An 18,016-nucleotide genomic window follows, 5' to 3' on the forward strand; every position below is an offset into this window, starting at 1 on the left:
GCTTTCGCCACCCATTTTAAATTTATTTTGCTATGCCCTTTTTCGAGGTTAGTATACTGTGCCTTTGTCTAACAGTGACACAGAAGTGATACCTGGGGTAAACCTACGATCTCCCATCCACTCATCAAGATTCCTCTTGAAGACAGTCAATGAGGGACTTTGCCTAACCTGGACTGGGATTTTATTCCAGAGTGAAGGGAGCCTCTGGGTTATGAATCTGTCCCTCCAGCATGTCCTATTTATTTCAGTGTTGAGGTTCAAGTCTCTCGAGCACATAGCTCGATGGGTTTTGGATTTTCTGAGGTGTAGCATGTCCATTAATTCCGGGTTGGACATGGCTTTATATGTCAGGCACAGATCGCCTCGGAACAGGTGGTATGCCACTGAGTAGAGCTGGAGTTTCTTTAACCGGGCAGCATATGGCATCTGTTTGAGCCCTTTGATCCTCTTGGTGAGGTACTTTTGGGGTCTTTCCAGTTGCTGCAGGTGTCAGGTAAGGTACATCCCAAAAGGGGCATTGTACTCAATTATGGGCCTGATGAGGGATGAGTAAAGAGGCACGATGACCTCCTCTGATCTAGATGTGAATCCCTTCATGATTAGGTGGGATATATAAAATGTTTTTCTAACCACTTTGGCCACGTGGTTGTCAAATGAGAGATTGCTATCAACTTGGGTCCCCAGGTCCCTAATTACTTCTTCTGTACTTAATGGATTACCACCTATATGGTAATTTGTGGGCACTTTGTTTTTGCCAAAGGGGATGACTATACACTTTTTGGCATTTAGCTTGAGGCCATGGCTCTGGCACCAGTTGTCTGTTTCTATGAGACCCTTTTGGAGGATGCTCATGTTGGCTGGAGAGTCGATTATGGCGCCCAGTTTGCAGTCATCTGCGAACTTGGTCAGCCACAGTCCTTCCGTGTTGGCCTGTACCTCCGAGAAATATATACCGAACAAGAGAGGTCCCAGGACTGAGCCTTGTGGGACACCACTTGTAACTGGTTTGGAGTCTGACATGGCTCCAGCAATTCTAACCATGTGGGTTCTGTCCTTGAGCCAGTTTGCAATCCATCTAGTGACATAGGGGTTTATAATTAAGCTGGTGAGCTTATCTATAATGCCCGAGTGGGGTATTATATCGAAGGCTTTTGCGAGGTCCAGGTAGGCTGTGTGGACCACCTTCCCCTCGTCAATGGCCTTGGTGACTGTTTCAAAGAAATCAACCAGGTTTAAGAGGCAGGATCTGCCCTTAACAAAGCCGAACTGGGTAGGATCTCTGTAGGTCCCCAATATCTTTATTTATGAGGTCCATGATGATCCTTTCCATAGCTTTGCAGACCAAGCTAGTCAGGCTTATGGGGCGATAGTTTCCAGGATCCGTTGAGGCACCACCTTTATGGAGAGGGACCACTATTGCTGTACGCCACTCTTTGGGCACATATCCTGTAGTAAGGCTAAGATTGAACAGTAGTTTTATGTTTGGGTTTAGCTCTTCTTGGAGTTCATGTAGGACGCAGCCCGGGACACCATCTGGTCCCATTGATGCTGTGTTTTTTGCTTTGGAGAGGGCGGCTCTTATCTGAGCATCTGAGATGTCAGGGGGGCAGCACTCTGCTGGGATAGATATTTGCCCTTTTGGTGGGGAGGGGGGGAGAAGTTTGCGCTGAACCTGTCAGCTAGGATGTTGGCAATGTCTGTGGGCTCAGTGTATTTTTGTCATTTTGGACTAATTCTGAGCATATCTGGGAATTACCACCCAGGTTCCTAACATAACTAAAGATTACCACCCAGGTTCTTAACATAACTAAAGAAAGCCTTGTGATTATCCTTAGTGTCCTGTGCAATTTTTCTCTCGGAGCTGGCCTTAGACAATTTTATGAGTGCCCGTAGTTTTTTGCTAATACTAATCAGTGATGCCTTCCCTTTTAGGGATTTTGCTCTATCATTTAGTAGCTTCCTCCTTCTATTGTATAGTTTGTTTATGGCTGGGGTCCACCAGACAGGACGTCTGCCTTTGGAGGATTGGGTCTTTGTTTTATTTGGGATCGCATGATCCATGCATTTCTGAAGGTGTTCATAGAATGCGTTTATAAAGGATTCTGCGGTCTGGGCTGTATTTTACACAGGCCCGGGGGCTTTGAAGGATTCCACCTCGGTTTTCAGGAGTGTGAAATTTGCTTTAGAGAAGTTTTTCACTGTGGTTTTCTGGGCAGGGGGTGGGGTCGGGATGTGAATATCCAGTGAGATTAGTTTATGGTCTGATCTTACCAGTGAGGGATACACTTCTGGTCTGGAGCATAGTGTCCCCATGTTGGTGACGATCAGGTCCAGTATGTTTTCCCCTCTTGTGGGAGTGGTAACAAGTTGTTCCATAGCATTTGAGTTTATAAATTCTAGGAACCTTTGGGCTAGGGTGTTGGAGCTAGAGTAATGCTCCCAGTCTATGTTTGGGTAGTTGAAGTGACCCAATATAATGGTGTTTGGAGAGACCGTCATATTTTCCAGTGTTCTCAGAAAGGCCGAGTGGGGTTCCTGGGTTTGGGAGGGTGGTCTGTAGCAGGCTATAAACTGGAAGGCAGTTTTACCCACTGTTAGTTGCACATGGATAGTCTCTGATGCTTCGTGCTTTGCCACCAACCTGGAGGTGTGGGTATCTTTGATGAATATCGATACTCCCCTCCTTTTGTGGTTCGGTCCAAGTTTTGGGGCCGAAAAGAATGGTATGAGGTATAACCTGGTAGTGCTGGGGTGCTCTCGGGAGCCCTGAACCAGGTTTCTGTTACTGCACAGATATCGATGTTCTCCATGCTAAGGAGAGTTTCGAGTGCGTGCATCTTGAGGTTTAGACTTCTGGCGTTGAGTAGCATTACTCTTAGTTTCTTATCCCTTGTGATACCTATGGAGGTGGGTTTGTCTTTTGAGCCTTGCCTAAAAAAGGCACTATGGGGGTGGCAAGAGCTTTTGCCAATATCTGAAAGCCCAGGGATGACAGGTGCAAGCCATCCCTTGTGAAGCAGCGTGGCTTGTTGAGCATGTCATCCCAGGCAGACACACTGGATCCCCTTTGAATGACACCAGTACTTAAGCCAATTGTTGAAATTGATCATTTTGTCTTTATACTGTGGCATCATTCTTGGTGAGGGTAAGATGCTGCTCAAGGTCAGTGTCATACCGGCCTGGGATACATAATCAGAGAGCTCCTCTATGTCTCTTTTCATGTAGTCAAGGGAGGTACGTCTCAGGTCATTCACACCAGCATGGACAATGACTGAGTCATATTTGTACCTGCTTTGGAGTGACCTAAGTGCTTGTGTTATGTGGCAAATTCTAGCGTCTGACAGGCAGCTCACTGTGACCCTTTCCTTGTTCAGCCTGGTGAGCGGGATGTCAGTGTGTCTGACTATAGAGTCACCTATTACAATTGTATCAGTTATGTTGTTAAGCCTTAAGGGCTGTGACTGTTTGGCACACTGACTTTGTGAACTATGTGTTGCATGTGTTTTGTTTTGGGGTAGTGGTTGCTTGTATGTCTGCTTTGGAGGTCTCTGCTGCTTTGGCAGATTTTTATTTAGAGCCTCCGAGTATGTTTTTGTGTGTTTATGTGTTTGGTTTGCAGTTGTTGTAGGTCTATGTGAGACTGGATTTGTGGTGTGTGTGGTTACCTTCTCCTCCTGACTAGTTACACCAGTACAGAGTCGAGAGAGCTCAGCCTCCAGTTTATATGCTTGCATCTCTAACATATATTTGTACTTGTTGGGAGGAGGAGAGGGTTGCCTGTGTACATGAGGCAGTTGAAACATTGGCTCAAGATTCGCAGATTCATCACCTGAACTGTTGATGAAGCCAGCAAATGACCTTTCGACATGCTAGAACAGTGTAGGGAACTGCTTTGTAACTGAATCAGAAAGGACCAATAGGGGATAAAGTACTCAAGATGATTATATGAGGATGTAGTGCTTTTTCTAGTTCACTAGTGATTAACTTATAAAAATTGCTTATATGAGCAAGTGCAGGGTTTTAAATTGAGAATAGAGTGTTTAGTTTGAGAGTTAGAGCGGGTCCAAGGGAAAAAGTGAAGAGTAGACTTTGTGGAGCCGGGAATAGTTTAAACCCGTTTAAGTGGCGCTGCCCGATGTTGTGCTATGCACAAATTCGCGATAAAGCGGGCTTTAAAGCAGGGGGGGGGGTAAGAAAGAGATAGGAAATGGCCCAAAACGGCCAATAAGCTACAAGTTACTGGGCTGGAACCACTCCTCAAGGGACAAATAGGCTGCTCAGAGCTTCCCACTCTCACTGGTGAACAAAGAAGCTTCCTCTTATCCAAATAAGGATATGGGCAACACAGGAACTATGACACAGCCAAGAGATCAGCAATAGCTGAAGACTGGACTATTCTAGTTCAGTTAAGGCGGGAAACAAGGATTTTTGTTTCTTTTTTTTTTTTTTACAAAGTAGCAGAAATTAGGTACAGAAACACAGTAAATGCTTTAATTCGGCTAGCGCACTTGAGTGTGTAGTCTACACGAAGCAAAAACAAACTTTAAAAGTGCAAAAAACTCAGAAGTAAAGGCAGGAATGCAGTAAAACAACTTTGCAGAGCTTATTTAGTTAAAGAAACTCGCTTTTCGGTGAGAAACAGCAGTCGGAAATAAGTAGGCAAAAAATACTTATAATCAAGAGAAAGTCACTCTTCCACTCGCTGCTGCTTGTAGAGCTCTGCAGGACACCACGAGGAGCTGTGCTGAGTCAATTACAAGCGCAAAAGTGCGATAAAGTGGGATTTAAAGCAGGGGGTAAGAAAGAGAAAGGAAATGGCCCAAAACAGCCAATAAGCTACAAGTTACTGGGCTGGAACCACTCCTCAAGGGACAAATAGGCTGCTCAGAGCTCCCCACTCTCACTGGTGAACTAAGAAGCTTCCTCTTATCCAAATAAGGATATGGGCAACACAGGAACTATGACACAGCCCAGAGATCAGCAATAGCTGAAGACTGGACTATTCTAGTTCAGTTAAGGCGGGAAACAAGGATTTTATTTTTCTTTTTTTTTTTACAAAGTAGCAGAAATTAGTGCAAAAAAATACTTATAATCAATAGAAAGTCACTCTTCCACTCACTGCTGTAAGAAACACAGTAAATGCTTTAATAAGGCTAGCACACTTGAGTGTGTAGCCTGCTAGTTAAACTAAGCAAAAACAAACTTTCAAAGTGCAAAAAACTCTGAAGTACAAGCAGGAATGCAGAAAAACAACTTTGCAGAGTTATTTAGTTAAACAAACTCACTTTTCGGTGAGAAACAGCAGTCGGACATAAGTAGGCAAAAAAATACTTATAATCAAGAGATAGTCACTATTCCACTCGCTGCTGCTTGTAGAGCTCTGCAGGACACCACGAGGAGCTGTGCTGAGTCAATTAGAAGCGCAAAAGTGCGCTAAAGTGGGCTTTAAAGCAGGGGGTAAGAAAGAGATAGGAAATGGCCCAAAACAGCCAATAAGCTACAAGTTACTGGGCTGGAACCACTCCTCAAGGGACAGATAGGCTGCTCAGAGCTCCCCACTCTCACTGGTGAACAAAGAAGCTTCCTCGTATCCAAATAAGGATATGTGAAACACAGGAACTACGACACAGGCCAGAGATCAGCAATACCTGAAGACTACACTATTCTAGTTCAGTTAAGGCGGGAAACAAGGATTTTTTTTTTGTTTTTTTTTTTTTTTTACAAAGTAGCAGAAATTAGGTACAGAAACACAGTAAATGCTTTAATTCGGCTAGGGCACTTGAGTGTGTAGCCTACCAGTTAAACTAAGCAAAAACAAACTTTAAAAGTGCAAAAACTCAGAAGTACAGGCAGGAATGCAGTAAAACAACTTTGCAGAGCTTATTTAGTTAAAGAAACTCGCTTTTCGGCGAGAAACAGCAGTCGGAAATAACTAGGCAAAAAAATACTTATAATCAATAGAAAGTCACTCTTCCACTCACTGCTGCTTGTAGAACTCTGCAAGACACCACGAGGAGCTGTGCTGAGTCAATTACAAGCGCAAAAGTGCGCTAAAGCAGGCTTTAAAGCAGGGGGTAAGAAAGAGATAGGAAATGGCCCAAAACGGCCAATAAGCTACAAGTTACTGGGATGGAACCACTCCTCAAGGCAGAGATAGGCTGCTCAGAGCTCCACACTATCACTGGTGAACAAAGAAGCTTCCCCCTATCCAAATAAGGATATGGTCCACACAGGAACTATGACACAGCCCAGAGATCAGCAATACCTGAAGACTGGACTATTCTAGTTCAGTTAAGGCAGGAAACTAGGATTTTTTTTTTTTCTTTTTTTTTACAAAGTAGCAGAAATTAGGTACATAAACATAGTAAATGCTTTAATTCGGCTAGTGCACTTGAGTGTGTAGCCTACCAGTTAAACTAAGCAAAAACAAAATTTAAAACTGCAAAAAACTCAGAAGTGCAGGCAGGAATGCAGTAAAACAATTTTGCAGAGCTTATTTAGTTAAAGAAACTCACTTTTTGGCAAGAAACAGCAGTCGGAAATAAGTAGGCAAAAAATTCTTATAATCAATAGAAAGTCACTGTTCCACTCACTGCTGCTTGTAGAACTCTTCAGGACAACACAAGGAGCTGTGCTGAGTCAATTACAAGAGCAAAAGTGCGCTAAAGCGGGCTTTAAAGCAGGGGGTAAGAAAGAGATAGGAAATTACCCAAAACAGCCAATAAGCTACACGTTACTGGGCTGAAGCCACTCCTCAAGGGACAGATAGGCTGCTCAGAGCTCCCCACTCTCACTGGTGAACAAAGAAGCTTCCTCCTATCCAAATAAGGATATGGGCAACACAGGAACTATGACACAGCCCAGAGATCAGCAATAGCTGAAGACTGGACTATTCTAGTTCAGTTAAGGTGGGAAACAAGGATTTTTTTTTCTTTTTTTTTCCTTTTTTTTTTTTTTACAAAGTAGCAGAAATTAGGTACAGAAACACAGTCAATGCTTTAATTCAGCTAGCGCACTTCAGTGTGTAGCCTACCAGTTAAACTAAGCAAAAACAAACTTTAAAAGTGCAAAAAAACTCAGAAGTACAGGCAGGAATGCAGTAAAACAACTTCACAGAGCTTATTTAGTTAAAGAAACTCGCTTTTCGGCGAGAAACAGCAGTCGGAAATAAGTAGGCAAAAAAATACTTATAATCAATAGAAAGTCACTCTTCCACTCACTGTTGCTTGTACAACTCTGCAGGACAACACAAGGAGCTGTGCGGAGTCAATTACAAACGCAAAAGCTTGCTAAAGCGGGCTTCAATCCAGGGGGTAAGAAAGAGATAGGAAATTGCCCAAAATGGTCAATAAGCTACAAGTTACTGAGATGGAACCACTCCTCAAGGCACAGATATGCTGCTCAGAGCTCCCCACTCTCACTTGTGAACAAAGAAGCTTCCCCCTATCCAAATAAGGATATGGGCAACACAGGAACTATTACACAGCCCAGAGATCAGCAATACCTGAAGACTGGACTATTCTAGTTCAGTTAAGGCAGGAAACAAGGATTTTTTTTTTCTTATTTCTTTTTTTTTACAAAGCAGAAATTAGGTACAGAAACACAGTAAATGCTTTGATTTGGCTAGGGCACTTGAGTGTGTAGCCTACCAGTAAAACTAAGCAAAAACAAACTTTAAATGTGCAAAAACTCAGAAGTACAGGCAGGAATGCAGTAAAACATCTTTGCAGAGCTTATTTAGTTAAAGAAACTCGCTTTTCGGCGAGAAACAGCAGTCGGAATTACTAGGCAAAAAAATACTTAAAATCAAGAGAAAGTCACTCTTCCACCCGCTGCTGCTTGTAGAACTCTGCAGGACACCACGAGGAGCTGTGCTGAGTCAATTACAAGCGCAAAAGTGCGCTAAAGCAGGCTTTAAAGCAGGGGGTAAGAAAGAGATAGGAAATGGCCCAAAACAGTCAATAAACTACAAGTTACTGGGCTGGAACCACTCCTCAAGGGACAGATAGGCTGCTCAGAGCTACCTACTCTCACTGGTGAACAAAGAAGCTTCCTCATATCCAAATAAGGATATGTGCAACACAGGAACTATGACACAGCCCAGAGATCAGCAATAGCTGAAGACTGGACTATTCTAGTTCAGTTAAGGCGGGAAAGAAGGATTTTTGTTTCTTTTTTTTGCCACAATTCTACACCAAATTCCACAAGGTTATAAATTTATAAACCTAAACTGCACAAATTACTACAGAGTAAGGGAAGTTACTTTCATCTAAAACAGCCCCGAACTTTCATCTACAACAGCCCCCAACCCTAGTCACCAGTCATAGCCACTGGCATGTATAATTCGTGTCTGCGATAAGAAAAATATACCTCTCATCCTTTTAGTGCAAGAATATGAGACAGACCGAAAGAATAATGAATGGCAAAAGCCAAAAATCAGAGACATATTTCTTATATACTTGCTGCAAGAACAATTATTTCTATGATTTGCATTGCCTTAAGCAACAGCCAGCCGACTACATTCATTTTGTGACAGTTATCCTCACCTATTGGTACGCCAAAGATCCAAAGCAAAGTCATCGACATTTTCAACAAAACTTCAGCCACACATTAAATATTGTGAATTATTTCATAAAAATGAACACTTTGTTTAGCGGCATATGTAAAAATTGAAAAGACAGCAAGTTGCCTTCTGACCCCCCCACACACACACACACACACACACACACACACACACACACACCTTTAGTAACTGCAATCCTCAAATATTTCCAGGACAAAAACTTGAAGCTAAGTCAGGGAAATTCTGTGAAATTGGGAATATTTCATACAAATGCATACTAGTTCTGTTAAGCCAGACGTGAAAATTAAGCAAACAACAGCAACAATTTGCCTCCTGCCACAGCCATCCCTCGTCCCCATTTGGTAACTGCAATCTTTAATTACTTGCTAGTCTTGTTGTGTCTTTTGGCTTTTCCCGGTTAGGGGTCACTACAGCGGAACTCCGGTCTGCTAATGATTGGCAGTAGATTTTTACGTGCCGAGTTGCCAGCTCTGACGCACAACCTTCAACGAAGGTACGCCGATTCACGCATGTCTCGACACATAAGAATTTGAATCGAACAGGACAATGCTACCACAGCACTACCACCGCATTGATAATTACTTGCTAGTCTAAAAAAGTCAGGTCTGGTCTCTGCTATCAGTGACAGTTCAGTTTGGTATGCGCAAAACTATACCTAGAGATGAAATATTCCAATTTATTTCATGCAAGTGCAGTCTGTTCCTCAAATACCAAAGGTTACTGAGCAACTGACATGAGAATGAGCTATTAGCCACAGCCACCTACCACCCCACCCCTCATTTAGTGGCTGCAATCCTCAATTATTTGGCAGCCCCAAAAAATATGAAGCAAAATCAGAGACGTTCTCTGAAATCAGGAAAAGTTTCAGTAAAACAGTAGCCACAAAATAAATAGAATATTAAAACTTATTCATAAAAGTACACACTAGCCCTGTAAATGAGTTAGTAAGAAGATGACTTGCTTTTTCTACAGCTACCTAACCCTATTATCCCCATACACATAAACTTGATCACATACAGAAATACAATACAGAAATCATCACAGTAATCCCCATCTTCACTTATCTGTCATTGATGAAGACTTACCAGTGGCCCCATCCTGGTCTTTGAGCCATAGCCGTCCTTAACAAGACACATATCTGCAGGTCTTCTGTTAAACCTCTTTCCTTACATGCCCCCACTATATCCAAGCCCAAGTTGTTCCAATCCTTTAAAAATATCGTTAAAACGAAACTTAAAATGATTTCTCGTCAGAACGCATGAATCTTTCCTTACAGATCTTTTTAAAAAAGTTGACTTTCCAAGGACAGTTTAGAAAAGGAAAACTAGCTTCTCAACTGGCACTCTTCTTCACTCGCAAGTTAGCTAATTATACGTATTCATTAACTCCCTAGAAATATAAACGCCCTATACTACACAACTTAGTAAGGAATAAAACCGTTTTATCATCTTTCTCCCTTGCACGCGCGCTCTCTTTTTCCACACTCTAATTTCCTGTCGACGTGTATTATGTCAGCTGATTTTGGCTCCAGGCATGTTGCCCAGCTTGATGATTACGCTGTGAGACTGGTCGAAAACAGAAGTAAATACCAAGCATACTTTCGAGAATAGTTTATAGTGGGTGAAATTGGTGTGACAGGCACCAAAAAAAAAAGGCCATAATAATCGGTATATACTATTATAAGCGGTACAGTTGAGAGGTGTAAAGTGATAAGAAGCCTGTAATACGCCGCTGGTTTCCTTTGCACAAATTTTCTGTAGTGATTCTCTCATTAGCCTATCATCTCTGTTCCCGACGGCCGGCTGGAGCACTTTGCTATGTAAAAAATAATGTTTGATTTGTTTTTCTTAGTTTGTGTACATTCTTGTTTTATTTTCTGATTTATATGACTGTATTGTTTGTGTTAACATGTCTGATAAAGCAATGTTAAACTATTATATAGTGTTGACAAAATAAATTGAGTCGCCAAAAGCCCTCAATATAATTTTTTTAACCCTTGTCCTATACTCCATAAATACGGTCGGGAGAAAAAACTAACTGTACAATTACCTGTATGCACTGTGTTACTTTATTATGACTTGGACTAATTTATGTTATGTTGAAACTTTCATCCCACTCACGTAAATTATTTTGTGCTGTTCAGCTCAGTGATTGTGTTGGAGGTAACGCTCTGTGACTCTGGCCATCGGAGGGAACTATACATTGCATGTCCTTCTATACCTTTCGTTGTGGCGATATAAGACTAATATATATATATATATATATATACATCTATAGGTTCATACTAGGCTATCTGCCCTAGGGCATTTACAAGTCTAGCCAGAGTGTGTTTGGCTTTCACCACCCCTTGGAATGAGTTTACTGTGCCCTTTTTAAGGTTAGTTTACTGTGCCTCTGTCTAGCAGTGACACAGAAGTGACCCCCGGGGTAAACCTACGATCTCCCATCCACTCGTCAAGATTCCTCTTGAAGAGAGTCAGTGAAGGGCTCTGTCTAACATGGACTGGGATTCTATTCCAGAGTGAAGGGAGCCGCTGGGTTATGAATCTGTCCCTCCAGCATGTCCTATTTATTTCTGTGCTGAGGTTCAATTCTCTTGATCGCGTAGCTCTAAGGGATTTGGATTTTCTGAGATGGAGCATGTCCCTTAATTCCAGGTTGGACATGGCTTTGTACGTCAGGCACAGATCGCCTCTGAGTAGGCGGTATGCAACTGAGTAGAGCTGGAGTTTCTTTAGCTGAGCAGCATATGGTATCTGTTTGAGTCCCTTGATCCTCTTTGTGAGGTACTTTTGGGGTCTTTCTAGTTGCTGCAGGTGTCGGGTAAGGTACATCCCAAATGGGGCATTGTACTCAATTATGGGCCTGATGGGGGAAGAGTAAAGGGGCACAATGACCTCCCTTGATCTAGATGTGAATCCTTTCATGATAAGGTGGGCTATATAGAAGGTCTTTCTAACCACTTTGGCAATGTGATTGTCAAAGGAGAGGTTACTATCAACTTGGGTCCCTAGGTCCCTAATTACTTCTTGCATACTTAATGGATTACCACCTATGTGGAAATTTGTGTGCACTTTGTTTTTCCCAAAGGGTATGACTATACACTTTTTGGCATTTAGTTTAAAGCCATGGCTCTGGCACCAGTTATTTATTTCAATGAGACCCTTTTGAAGGATGCTTGTGTCAGCTGGAGAGTCAATTATGGTGCCCAGTTTGCAGTCATCTGCGAACTTGGTCAGCCACAGTCCTCCCGTGTTAGCCTGTACCTCAGAAAAATATATACCAAATAAAAGAAGTCCCAGGACTGAGCCCTGTGGGATGCCACTTGTGACTGGTTTAGAGTCTGACATGAGTCCAGCAATTCTGACCATGTGGGTTCTGTCCTTGAGCCAGTTTGCAACCCATCTTATGACATAGGGATTTATATTTAAGCTGGAGAGCTTGTCTATGATGCCCGAGTGGGGTATTGTGTCAAAGGCTTTTGCGAGGTCCAGGTAGGCTGTGTGAACTACCTTACCCTCATCAATGGCCTTGGTGACTGTTTCAAAGAAGTCGACCAGGTTCAAGAGGGAGGATCTGCCCTTAACAAAGCCGAATTGGGTAGGATCCAGTGTCTTTAGGTCCCCGATGCCTTTGTTTATGAGTTCCATAATGATCCTCACCATAGCTTTGCAGACCAGGCTAGTCAGGCTTATGGGACGATAGTTTCCAAGGTCCGTAGAAGCACCTCCTTTGTGGAGTGGGACCACTGTTTTTGTACATCATTCTTTGGGTACATATCCTGTAGTAAGGCTGAGATTGAACAGCAGCCTTATGTGTAGGTTCAGCTCTTCTTGGAGTTCATGTAGCATGCAGCCCGGAACACCGTCTGGTCCCATTGATGCTGTGTTTTTTGCTTTGGAGAGGGTGGCTCTCACTTGGGCATCTGAGATGTCAGGGAGGAAACAGTCTACTGGGATAGATATTTGTCCCTTTGGGGGGGGGAAGAAGTTTGCACTGAACCTGTCTGCCAGGATGTTGGCAATGTCTGTGGGTTCAGTGTATTTTTTTGTCATTATGGACTAACTCTGAGCATATCTGGGAGTTGCCACCCAAGTTTCTAACATAACTAAAGAAAGCCTTATGATTATCTTTAGTGTCTTGTGCAATTTTTCTCTCAAAGCTGGCCTTGGATGATTTCATGAGTGATCGTAGTTTTTTGCTAGTACTGATCAGAGGTGCCTTCCCTTTTAGGGATTTTGCTCTATCATGTAGTAACTTCCTCCTTCTGTTGTATAGCTTATTTATGGCTGGGGTCCACCAGACAGGATGCCTGCCTTTGGGGGAAATGGGCCTTGGTTTTATTTGGGATTGCATAATCCATGCATTCCTGAAGGTGTTCATAGAATGCGTTTATAAAGGATTCAGCAGATTGGGCTGTAGTTTCCACTGGCCCGGGGGCCTTGGGGGATTCCACTTTTGTTTTATGAAGTGTGAAGTCTGCTTTTGAGAAGCTAGGGGTGGGGGGCGGGATGTGGATTTCCTGTGAGATTAATTTATGGTCCAATCTTACCAATGAGGGGTATACTTCTGGTATGGAACATTGTGTCCCCAAGTTTGTGATGATCAGGTCTAGTAAGTTTTCCCCTCTCGGGGGAGTGGTGACTAGTTGTTCCATAGCATTTGAGTTTATGAATTCTAGGAACCTTTGGGCTAGGGTGTTGGGGCTTGAGTAATGCTCCCAGTCTATGTTTGGGTAGTTGAAGTCCCCCAATATGATGGTGTTTGGAGAGACCTTCATATTCTCCAGTGTCTTTAGGAAGGCCGAGTGGGGTTCCTGAGTTTGAGAGGGTGGTCTGTAGCATGCTACAAACTGGTAAGCAGTTTTGCCCACTGTTAGTTGCACATGGATGGTATCCGATGCTTCTTGCAATGCCACTAACCTGGAGGTGTGTGTATCCTTGATGAAAATGGATACTCCCCCTCGTATTGTGGTTCGGTCCAAGTTTTGGGGCTGAAAAGCATGTTATGAGGTATAACCTCGTAGAGCTGGGGTGCTCTCGGGAGCCTTGAACCAGGTTTCTGTCACTGCACAGACATCGATGTTCTCCATACTAAGGAGGGCTTCAGGAGCGTACATATTGACTTCTGGCATTGAGCAGCATTACCCTTAGTTTCTTTCTACTTGTGTTGTCTAAGGAGGTGGGTTTGTCTTTTGAGCCTTGCCTAAAAAAAGGCACTATGGGGGTGGCAAGAGCTTTTGCCAATATCTGAAAGCACAGGGATGACAGGTGCAAGCCATCCCTTGCGAAGCAGCGTGGCTTGTCGAGCATGTCATCCCAGGCAGACACACTGGATCCCCTTTGAATGACACCAATACTTAAGCCAATTGTTGAAATTGATCATTTTGTCTTTATACTGTGGCATCATTCTTGGTGAGGGTAAGATGCTGCTCAAGGTCAGTGTCATACCGGCCTGGGATACATAATCAGAGAGCTCCTCTATGTCTCTTTTCATGTAGTCAAGGGAGGTACGTCTCAGGTCATTCACACCAGCATGGACAATGACTGAGTCATATTTATACCTGCTTTGGAGTGACCTAAGTGCTTGTGTTATGTGGCAAATTCTAGCGTCCGACAGGCAGCTCACTGTGACCCTTTCCTTGTTCAGCCTGGTGAGCGGGATGTCAGTGTGTCTGACTATAGAGTCACCTATTACAAGTGTATCAGTTATGTTGCTAAGCCTTAAGGGCTGTGACTGTTTGGCACACTGACTTTGTGAACTATGTGTTGCATGTGTTTTGTTTTGGGGTAGTGGTTGCTTGTATGTCTGCTTTGGAGGTCTCTGCTGCTTTGACAGATTTTTATTTAGAGCCTCCGAGTATGTTTTTGTGTGTTTATGTGTTTGGTTTGCAGTTGTGGTAGGTCTATGTGAGACTGGATTTGTGGTGTGTGTGGTTACCTTCTCCTCCTGACTAGTTACGCCAGTACAGAGTCGAGAGAGCTCAGCCTCCAGTTTGGCTATATGCTTGCATCTCTAACATATATTTGTACTTGTTGGGAGGAGGAGAGGGTTGCCTGTGTACATGAGGCAGTTGAAACATTGGCTCAAGATTCCCAGATTCATCACCTGGACTGGAGAGGAAGCCAGCAAATGACCTTTCGACATGCTAGAACAGTGTAGGGAACTGCTTTGTAACTGAATCAGAAAGGACCAATAGGGGATAAAGTACTCAAGATGATTATATTAGGATTTAGTGCTTTTTTTAGTTCATTAGTGATTAACTTATAAAAATTGCTTATATGAGCAAGTGCAGGGTTTTAAATTGAGAATAGAGTGTTTAGTTTGAGAGTTAGAGCGGGTCCAAGGGAAAAAGTGAAGAGTAGACTTTGTGGAGCCGGGAATAGTTTAAACCCGTTTAAGTGGCGCTGCCCGATGTTGCGCTATGCACAAATTTGCGCTAAAGCGGGCTTTAAAGCAGGGGGTAAGAAAGAGATAGGAAATGGCCCAAAACGGCCAATAAGCTACAAGTTACTGGGCTGTAACCACTCCTCAAGGGACAAATAGGCTGCTCAGAGCTTCCCACTCTCACTGGTGAACAAAGAAGCTTCCTCTTATCCAAATAAGGATATGGGCAACACAGGAACTATGACACAGCCCAGAGATCAGCAATAGCTGAAGACTGGACTATTCTAGTTCAGTTAAGGTGGGAAACAAGGATTTTTGTTTCATTTTTTTTTCATTTTTTTTTTTTACAAAGTAGCAGAAATTAGGTACAGAAACAGAGTAAATGCTTTAATTCGGCTAGCACACTTGAGTGTGTAGTCTACCAGTTAAACGAAGCAAAAACAAACTTTAAAAGTGCAAAAAACTCAGAAGTAAAGGCAGGAATGCAGTAAAACAACTTTGCAGAGCTTATTTAGTTAAAGAAACTCGCCAAGTAGAAACAGCAGTCGGAAATAAGTAGGCAAAAAATACTTATAGTCAAGAGAAAGTCACTCTTCCACTCGCTGCTGCTTGTAGAGCTCTGCAGGACACCACGAGGAGCTGGGCTAAGTCAATTACAAGCGCAAAAGTGTGCTAAAGCGGGCTTTAAAGCAGGGGGTAAGAAAGAGAAAGGAAATGGCCCAAAACAGCCAATAAGCTACAAGTTACTGGGCTGGAACCACTCCTCAAGGGACAAATAGGCTGCTCAGAGCTCCTCACTCTCACTGGTGAACTAAGAAGCTTCCTCTTATCCAAATAAGGATATGGGCAACACAGGAACTATGACACAGCCCAGAGATCAGCAATACCTGAAGACTGGACTATTCTAGTTCAGTTAAGGCGGGAAACAAGGATTTTTTTTCTTTTTTCTTTTTATTTACAAAGCAGAAATTAGGTACAGAAACACAGTAAATGCTTTAATTCGGCTAGGGCACTTGAGTGTGTAGCCTACCAGTTAAACTAAGCAAAAACAAACTTTAAAAGTGCAAAAACTCAGAAGTACAGGCAAGAATGCAGTAAAACAACTTTGCAGAGCTTATTTAGTTAAAAAAACTCGCTTTTCGGCGAGAAACATCAGTCGGAAATAACTAGGCAAAAAAATACTTATAATCAATAGAAAGTCACTCTTCCACTCACTGCTGCTTGTAGAACTCTGCAAGACACCACGAGGAGCTGTGCTGAGTCAATTACAAGCGCAAAAGTGCGCTAAAGCAGGCTTTAAAGCAGGGGGTAAGAAAGAGATAGGAAATGGCCCAAAACGGCCAATAAGCTACAAGTTACTGGGATGGAACCACTCCTCAAGGCAGAGATAGGCTGCTCAGAGCTCCACACTATCACTGGTGAACAAAGAAGCTTCCCCCTATCCAAATAAGGATATGGTCCACACAGGAACTATGACACAGCCCAGAGATCAGCAATACCTGAAGACTGGACTATTCTAGTTCGAAACTAGGATTTGTTTTTTTTTTTTTTTTAACAAAGTAGCAGAAATTAGGTACAGAAACATAGTAAATGCTTTAATTCGGCTAGTGCACTTGAGTGTGTAGCCTACCAGTTAAACTAAGCAAAAACAAAATTTAAAAGTGCAAAAAACTCAGAAGTGCAGGCAGGAATGCAGTAAAACAATTTTGCAGAGCTTATTTAGTTAAAGAAACTCGCTTTTCGGCAAGAAACAGCAGTCGGAAATAAGTAGGCAAAAAATTCTTATAATCAATAGAAAGTCACTGTTCCACTCACTGCTGCTTGTAGAACTCTGCAGGACAACACAAGGAGCTGTGCTGAGTCAATTACAAGAGCAAAAGTGCGCTAAAGCGGGCTTTAAAGCAGGGGGTAAGAAAGAGATAGGAAATTACCCAAAACAGCTAATAAGCTACACGTTACTGGGCTGAAGCCACTCCTCAAGGGACAGATAGGCTGCTCAGAGCTCCCCACTCTCACTGGTGAACAATGAAGCTTCCTCCTATCCAAATAAGGATATGGGCAACACAGGAACTATGACACAGCCCAGAGATCAGCAATACCTGAAGACTGGACTATTCTAGTTCAGTTAAGGCGGGAAACAAGGATTTTTTTCCTTTTTTCTTTTTATTTACAAAGCAGAAATTAGGTACAGAAACACAGTAAATGCTTTAACAGCAGTCGGAAATAAGTAGGCAAAAAAATACTTATAATCAATAGAAAGTCACTCTTCCACTTACTGCTGCTTGTACAACTCTGCAGGACAACACGAGGAGCTGTGCGGAGTCAATTACAAACGCAAAAGCTCGCTAAAGCGGGCTTCAAAGCAGGGGTAAGAAAGAGATAGGAAATGGCCCAAAATGGCCAATAAGCTACAAGTTGCTGGGATGGATCCACTCTTCAAGGCACAGATAGGCTGCTCAGAGCTCCCCACTCTCACTGGTGAACAAAGAAGCTTCCCCCTATCCAAATAAGGATATGGGCAACCCAGGATCTATGACACAGCCCAGAGATCAGCAATACCTAAAGACTGGACTATTCTAGTTCAGTTAAGGCGGGAAACAAGGATTTTTTTTTCTTTTTTCTTTTTTTTTACAAAGCAGAAATTAGGTACAGAAACACAGTAAATGCTTTAATTCGGCTAGGGCGACTAGGGAACTTTGCCTCACAACCCTCGTAGCATCAGAAATGGTCGGGGAACAAATATGGAGCAAGGGGAGCTTATGGATCGACGAGAAGGGATCGGCGACCTTGATTCCAACACCTTCAACCCCTCAAATACACCGAGGCTTTTACATGGGAGTCCTATACAGGAACAGGATGTAGAAAATGATGGCATTGGTCTTAGAGAAGAAGCGGAAGCCACAGGTACTGTTTTATGTTCCTTTACACACCAGCTATAGAAACACTTGAATGGCTACGTTTAAAACCTAATGTTGTGTTTGAAAGCACTGAAAACAACAGGCTTCATGTGCTTGATGGGACTTATAAGCAAAAGCTGGCACAATT

This window comes from Protopterus annectens, chromosome 3.part1 (genome assembly GCF_019279795.1).
Source record: "Protopterus annectens isolate FY-2018-M chromosome 3.part1, PAN1.0, whole genome shotgun sequence".
NCBI classification, from domain to species: domain Eukaryota; kingdom Metazoa; phylum Chordata; order Ceratodontiformes; family Protopteridae; genus Protopterus; species Protopterus annectens.